This window comes from Vicia villosa, unplaced genomic scaffold (assembly GCF_029867415.1).
Source record: "Vicia villosa cultivar HV-30 ecotype Madison, WI unplaced genomic scaffold, Vvil1.0 ctg.000029F_1_1_1, whole genome shotgun sequence".
Lineage (NCBI taxonomy): Eukaryota > Viridiplantae > Streptophyta > Magnoliopsida > Fabales > Fabaceae > Vicia > Vicia villosa.
The window spans coordinates 74,051-82,304 of record NW_026704961.1 but is presented as its reverse complement, the minus strand read 5'-3'; the positions used below and the strand labels follow the sequence as shown (position 1 = coordinate 82,304).

The window sequence follows — 8,254 nt, the reverse complement described above, 5'->3', positions numbered from 1 at the left end:
TCAAATCGTGTAATCCAAAGTGTTATCGAAAAACTCAGATATATGTTAATCCAACGTTATATGTAATGATAATGATAAACAATTGAGATAATATATCTTCTCCAACAACATATTTGATATGATTTCAATAGTAATGTGTTTCCAATGAAATAGAAAACAACAATCACAAAGAAGCAAATTGTCTAACACTTGAGATGCAATCATTGTTGATAAGATTTTTCTTATGGTTTTGTTGATTTAAAGTCCAATTACAATCTTATGGATTGTAATCAACTAAACAATACAATTTTGAAACAATAAGAAGTTTATCTAAATGTGACGATTGCACAATCAACAAATTCAACAATTTGCAATTGAAAGTAGATGACAAAGATAGAGAAAGAGGACACAAGGATTTGTTTAGGCAGTTCACCAATTGACCTCGGTATGGATACGTTTTTCCCTAATTCCAAATGGAATTGAGATAATCAATCTTACTTTGCAAAAATTGTTTACAAGAGAATAGTAGCAATACAATCCTACAAACTAAATGTTTGAAGTTGATTCTACCTCCTTCTCTTCGCTTGATCTTGAACTCGATCAAGTCCCCTAACAATACCACTTTGATCCTTCTGTTACCGCTACTTCTTTGACCGAACCACCGTTCTTCAAAGCTTTCACTCGGGTAAATCCAAATTGCGAATCCTAGCTTGATACCAAAATTTGGCCGGAAAGTCCTAGCTTTGTCGATCATGATATGCCTCTGGTTTCGAAGAAATGGAAAGGTATATGCCAATCTGGCCAAGCCTTTAATTCTTCCAATTGTAAGAAAAAACTCATTGGTGCAAGGTACTTCACCAAAGGCCATTTTGCAGTATCACCTACAAGAATTCCAGAATATTTCTCCAAGAGACTCTTTTGGACATGGAACACACACTTAATCTACTGCTGGTGGTGCTCTGGTGCCAATGGCGAGTGTTTCCGGTTATGCAAAACGTGTGTCAAGAGGTATGGCTCCTGGTGCTCACATTGTAGTATACAAAGTTTGTTGGTTCAATGGTTGCTATAACTCTGACATCACGGTTGCATTGGATGTGGAAATCAGAGACGGTGTCGATGTTCTATCATTGTCTCTAGGTAGTTTTCCAGTGCCTCTGTATGATGACAGTATTCCAGTTGGAAGCTTTAGAGCAATGGAGAAAGGAATTCCGATTATATATGCGCACCGGGAAATAATGGTCCAATGGCAATTTTTGTTGCCAATGATGCTCCTTGGATTGCCACTATTGGTGCAAGCACACTTTACATGAAATTCCCGGCTATAGTTCGCATGGCGAACAGAAAAATTCTCTATGGAGAATCGTTGTATCATGTAAACAACAGATTAGAAAGAAAAAGAAGAGTACTTGAGCTGGTTTACCTTTCGGGTGGAGATAGTGAGAGTCAGTTTTTCCTAAAAGGCTCTCTTCCAAAAGACAAAGTTCAAGGCAAAATGGTGGTATGCGACCGCGGTGTCAACGAAAGATAAAAAAAGGGTCAAGCTATGAAGGAAGTAGGTGGTGCTTCTATGATCTTAACAAACACATAGCTAAACTTAGAAGAAGATTTGGTCGTTGTTCATCTCTTGCCTTCAACACTGGTAGGATTCGACGAATCAATCACCTTGAAAGCTTACATAAACTCCACAAAAGACCACCTGCAAGGATCGAATTCATCGGAACTGTAATTTGAAAGTCTAGAGTACCAACAGTTGCAATATTCTTCGCTAGAGGACCAAGTTTTACAAACCCTGCAATCCTTAAACTTGATGTCATAACTCCAGGCGTCAACATCGTTGCTGCATGACCTCAGAATCTTGGTCCAACATGCTTACCAGAATAAAAAATAAGAATGAACTTCTCTATCATGTCAGGTACCTCAATGTCATTTCCTCATGTCAGCGAAATTGTACCTCAATGTCATGTCTTTATGTCAGCAGAATTGTGGCTCTTCAAATTAGGAATATACCTGACTTCAGCCAACAACCTTATTGACTCATCATAGAGCTTGAATCTCACAGATTCAATACCTGCAATATTACAAGATTTGTTGTTTCCTAGTAATATAGACCCACCATCTTGATCAGATAGTTCCTCGAACAAGTCTTTGTTCGGAGTCATGTTCCAAGTGCAACCCGAATCCATAATCCACTCCTTACTAGAGTCACTGCTCGAAACCACAAGAACATCAGAAGATTTGAAATCATCTTGAACAATGGTTGCATTTCCACTGTCCTTTCCTCCATGATCTTTCAGGCGTTCAGGGCACACCTCCTTCTTACAATGATAGCATCGAATATCAGATGCTTTGCCACTATAAGACTTCAACTAACTTTTGTCCGTCTTCTTGTCGAACTTACCATACTTTCACAAGAATTTGCCTTTAACGGTCAAACCTTCACCAACAGTCGAAGTTTTATACTCCTTTCGTTTGTTCAAGTCCTTAGCATATAGGGTTGGTTGAACTTCTTCAATGGTCAGGGACTCCCTTCCATATAGGAGAGTTTCTCAGAAGTGTCATACCTTAGTGCCATTGGGGCACTCGTATACTTTGCTAACTATACAAGACCTGATATAGCTTTTGCAGTAATTTTACTAGAAAGATTCAGTTCATGCCCCACAAAAAGACATTAGAAAGGAATAAAGCATATATTTCAATATCCTCGAGGTACACCTGATCTTGGTTTGTTTTATTCTAACAATATAAAACCAGTTTTTCTTGGTTATGCAGATGCATGATATTTGTTAGATCCACATAATGATACATCACAAATTATATATATATATATATGGTAACACTGCAATATAATGGAGACCGCAAAAGAAAACACTTGTAGCAACTTCTTCTAATCATGTTGAAGTAATTTCCCTTCATAAAGAAAACAAAGAGTGTAAATGGTTATGATCGGTAAGTCAACATATCCAACGAGCGTATGATTTACCAACTGATAATAATCAAATATTTTTTTATGAAGGCAATGTTGCATGTGTTACCCAGCTGAAAGAAGGTTACATAAAAAGTGACAAAACCAAACATATTGCTCCCAAGTTTTTCTCATTCACACAAGAACTTGAAAGAAACAAAGTGGTTGATATTCAGTATATTCATTCAAGTGATAATATGACATATCTCTTCACAAGGGCACTTCCTACATCAGTTTTCAAAAAACATGTACAAAATATTGGAATGTGTCACATTCGACATCTTTAAAGAACAACTATATGTGTTCTGTTGAGGGGGGGCATAATGTTATACTCTTTTTCCAGGTTTTTATTCCAATGGATTTTCCTAATAAGGTTTTTAGCGAGGCAACTTAAGTTCCCATAGGATTCTCCTTTACAAAACTTCAACGGAGCACTGTGATAGATATTTCAAAGGGGGAGTGTTATAATAATTTAATAAAATTATTATTATTATTTAAAAATATTTATCTATCTATCTAAATTGTCAAATTTAAAAATAGTAATGACAAATTACTGGTTATGTATAATTTGTCAAAGATAAAATAGTAATACCAATTATTTACTTAGTATAATAGTAATATTTCTACTAGTATACATCCCTTTTGATCATGTAAATACACCAATTTACTTTGAAAGACATGAGAGTTATCATTCTTCTTTATTTTTCATTTTCTTTTAGTTTGATACTATAACTTCATTAGTAACTAATATCATCATGTTAATTCACATATATTAACTAAGTTAGATTCAAATATCTGACTTTTCTCAACAAACAAGACTTTGTAACTCATTAGTCACATATTCAATATAATTAACAATTGTGTTTAAATTAAATTAATCATTTAATGTTAAGAGTCTCACATTGGAAAATATATGGCCTACACATGTGCTTATAAATGGGGGCAATCCTCACCCTAAGCCGAATTTGTAGGGATGAGTTAGGCCCAACCATATTTCTTAACATGGCATCAGAGCCTCGTTTAAGATCCAGTAGGACACCTATTATGGTTTCTGCTATTGGGCCACCCACCATTTATTTCCACGCTCCAGTTATGTGTTCCTGGGCGTGAGGGGGTGTGTTAAGAGTCTCACATCGGATAATATATAGCCTAAACATTTGCTTATAAATGGGGGAAATCCTCACTCTAAAAGCTTGTTTTGTAGGGATGAGTTAGACCCAACCACATTTATTAACAATAAATAATATTCACTCTTTCTTAGTATGATTAGTTATGATGTATGAGCCTACAGTATGACATCAACGTGTAACCCTTTCTTCTTTTTCTAAATATTGTTTACATGTTTTTTTCCGCTGTTACTAATATATTTTTAAATGTTTTAGTACTATGAATCACATATGCAAAGAGAAACTCTTATTACACCCCTTGTATATCTCACACATCATGTGAGTTGTCTAAAATGCCCTCCTGCTTTCGCAGATGTACCTCCGGAAGCACCCTTTTTTATTTAATGTTGTTCTGTCGTAGATGTACATACAAAAGGTTTCGTAAATGAATCTACATAAGCATTTGATGTTATATTTGCGCTAGATTCTTCCTCTCCCCATTCTTCACTTCCAAACAAGTTGTTTTCTTCCTCTCGAGTTCAGCCGATAACGTCAACATCAACTACCAACACATTTCAACAAGTTCCAAACTCCATTTAATCGGTAAATTTTTGACGTAGAAATGATTGAGTAGTGTAAGAAATATGGTTTAGAGATAATGTAGGTACTGTTTCAAGTGTAAAATGGATGACCAATCCATTAAAAAGGGGGGTTTTAACCCTCTGCAACAATGACCATGCGCCATTGTTATGTTTTGGAGATTTCATAACCTTCCGTAGATGCATCTACGGAAGCGTGGAACGTTGGGTCATTCCGTAGGCACCTACGGAAGAAACCCATTTTTTGAAATGTAAGATACTTCCGTAGATGCATCTACGGAAGGTTCTAATATTTTTTTCTTCTTTTTCTTGTTATAACTACGTAGTAACTAACTCATTTTTATTAAATCACAATGCAGACATTATGGCCGACCATCTATGCAAAGTTATACATGGGAGGACTGCACAGTGTAACACCCCACTTATACTCTTATACGAATCAGAGTTTCAATTTTGACATACACATGAGATGTTACACTTACAACTTGAAACAACGACAATTAATCACATTTAGCACATAGATACATAGCACAACATACTTGGATGAATCTCAAACAATCTGTATTAGTCTTTTTGAAAACAAGCAACTTATTATTACTACGCAGCAGAATCACAATATCATAATATCATATTCATCTTTAATTCACTAAACTCTGTTTATTCAGCAAAACAACTTCAACTTTTAATTCAACATCTAATAGTAATAACAACGGATGAAACAACAAAAGAACGACTATCGTTCATCTCCCGAGTGCTACGTATCAGAGCAATTACACTGACTCGACTCACAACAACTAAATCTTCACTCTCAACTATCACCTGCACGTTACCAGTATAAAGGCAACCACCAAACAACAAAGGGTAAGATATCAAACCATATAAATAAAGTTATGATAAACAATATATTCAAGTTATAAGTCATAAAATCATCACTTCGCGGTGTAATTTGTTGCACTTCAATTCACATCGTTATTCCAACCAAAACGATACACGTCACAATATTACACATGAATTCATGTTCAAGTCAGGGCAATTCACATAAGTTCATACATCAAGTCTCACAAATTCATAATCATACAAAATGAAATGCGACTCTAACAAATGCACATGCATGTGGTACCCAGGGTTTCAGCCCCCATCGCCAATTGCCAGTTATTAGAGACATCAAAATAGACATAAGCCTTCGTCACTATTTGTTAATACAGGTCGTCACAAAAATGCATATGTATGTGACTCGATGAATGCAACATCACATACACAATCACAACAACATCGTCACGAGGCATACGCCTATACCACAATTATTATCAATAATTAGAGGTAATACATCGTCACATTATTTCCTGCACTTCGCAAATATTCACAAAATAGTCACTTCACATAGTCACTGGCCATAGGCCTACAACATTGCGTCAACACGTCACAACAATTTCCATAGCAACATAAATCAATACAATCATTTCACGGCAATTCATAAAATTAACAGCATCACAATATTGCAATACATCACCACAACAAATCATTGACAACTAATCGACACAATTAATTTAGCGGCGATTCACATATTTTCAACAAGCGTTCGACACCATAATTCCATCAAAACAATCGGCATGTGTTCTGTAACTATTTGGACTACTTTTTACTAAAATCAGTTAGTTGATATTTTTAGCTAAAATATATTATCTCTATATTTTTCTACTTCCGAAATCATTTCTTACTTAGATTTTTACCAACCACTTGATTTTCTGTTATTCTGCTATTACTTGTTCCTAGGGGTGGCAAAACGGATCCGGTCCGCGGGAAAAACCCGTTTTGCCCGCACTTTTTCGTGGAGCGGGGCGATGTTTTAGGCCCGCTCCCTTTAATGTGTTCGCCCCGCCCCGTTTTTTTGAGGGCTTTTGCGGGCATGAGTTTTTTCATACAATTTTATTATTTTTAGGCTTAAAAGGTTCAATGCCCGCAGGCTTTCCCCGCCCCGCCCTCACTTTTTTGTGGGGCGGGGTAATGTTTTAGGCCCGCACTCTCAAATATGCCCGTCCCGCCCCGCCCCGTTTTTTCGCGGACTTTTGCGGGGCTGGCCTAAACGGGGCGGGCATGCCCGTTTGCCACCCCTACTTGTTCCTGTCAAAATTACTAATACTACTAGTTTATGCTGTTTTTATTTATTTGATTCACTGTTACAAAAATATTTACTGTTACTAAACTAAACTGCTACGAAATCTACTTCTACTAATATACTAGAACTGTTATTTTCTGGTACTAATATAGTCTCTACTACCAATATACTACATTTGTTTCATTCATTATATAACCACATAATTAAAATTAAGTGGTACTATATCAGTTTAATTAAAGCTACTAGTCACATGAATATAAGTCTTCCTGAAACATGCCATTCCCAATATTCTAGACTACGTGGCAAGAAGTAAGGAAAATAATGTCTCTTGCAATTATTTTATTTCCATCTGGGACAGCTAACTTAGGCCCTGGGGCGCCCACCACAGCTGGTGTTTACACTTTTATTATTGGTGTTTAAATTTTTGTATCAATGATATTAAAAGAAATTGTTTACATAATACACTTAACATTTATTTAGCGTGTTTATACCGTTAAAAAAATATAATTTTTATTTTAGATATTTAAAAACCAATTTAAATTAAACAAATATAAATAAATTTATATTTAAATCAGATATGTTTTTACCTCTAAACTTATTCAAACTGTACCCGGAAACACTTCTACTATTGATGTTCAAATTTTTGTATTAATGATATTTAAAAATTTATTAATTTTAACTAATTACTTAATAATACATATTTATATTAATATAATTTCAAAAGATATAAAAAGAAGGAGATACAAAAACTGGGGCACAAATATATAATTTTCTTTTTGTTTCTATTACTTAAAGTAATTGAAATGGTGGTATATATGTAACAATAACCATAAAAGATACTGTTATATCAAAATATATATTCTATTATTAAATGGATGTATTGTCAAAAATATCCTAAAATTCACTATTGTGGCAATACTTAAAATAGGAACTAATTAATATATAAAAATTAAATATGTATCCTCAATATTAATTGTATGATCCAATTTGTCTTATAGATATTATTTTAGAAAAGCAACGTGAAAAGATAAAAATTAATATTGTAATGGTTACATGTGTTGAGATCTAATAAATTTAATTAAGATTTGTAAAACGATTTAAAAAATGGATAACCTAAAAACATAAATATTATTCAATGTGTTTTGTTGTCATCAAATTTTTAATCAATCATTAAAAACTAAACCAAATATAAATAAATTTATTTTAAAATTGAATGTATTTTTTGTTTTAAAATTTATTCAAACCGTACCGCAAACACTTTTATATTGGTGTTTACACTTTTATTATTTTATTATTGGTGTTTAAATATTTGTATCAACGATATTAAAAAAAATTATTTACATGTTATATATTATAGTAAACCTAATATTTATTTAGTGTGTTTATTCAATTAAAAATATATAATTTTTAATTTAAATATGTAAAAACTAATTTAAATTAAACAGTATAAAATTAGATTGGATCAGATTAAATTTTTAATCAATCATTCAAA

The 8,254-nt window shown here is 33.8% G+C and overlaps 1 pseudogene; it reads left to right on the top strand.

The window, feature by feature from the left end:
* Positions 1–529: 529 nt before the first annotated feature.
* On the top strand, positions 530–2,022 carry LOC131622267 (subtilisin-like protease SBT1.2; annotated as a pseudogene).
* Positions 2,023–8,254: the final 6,232 nt, after the last annotated feature.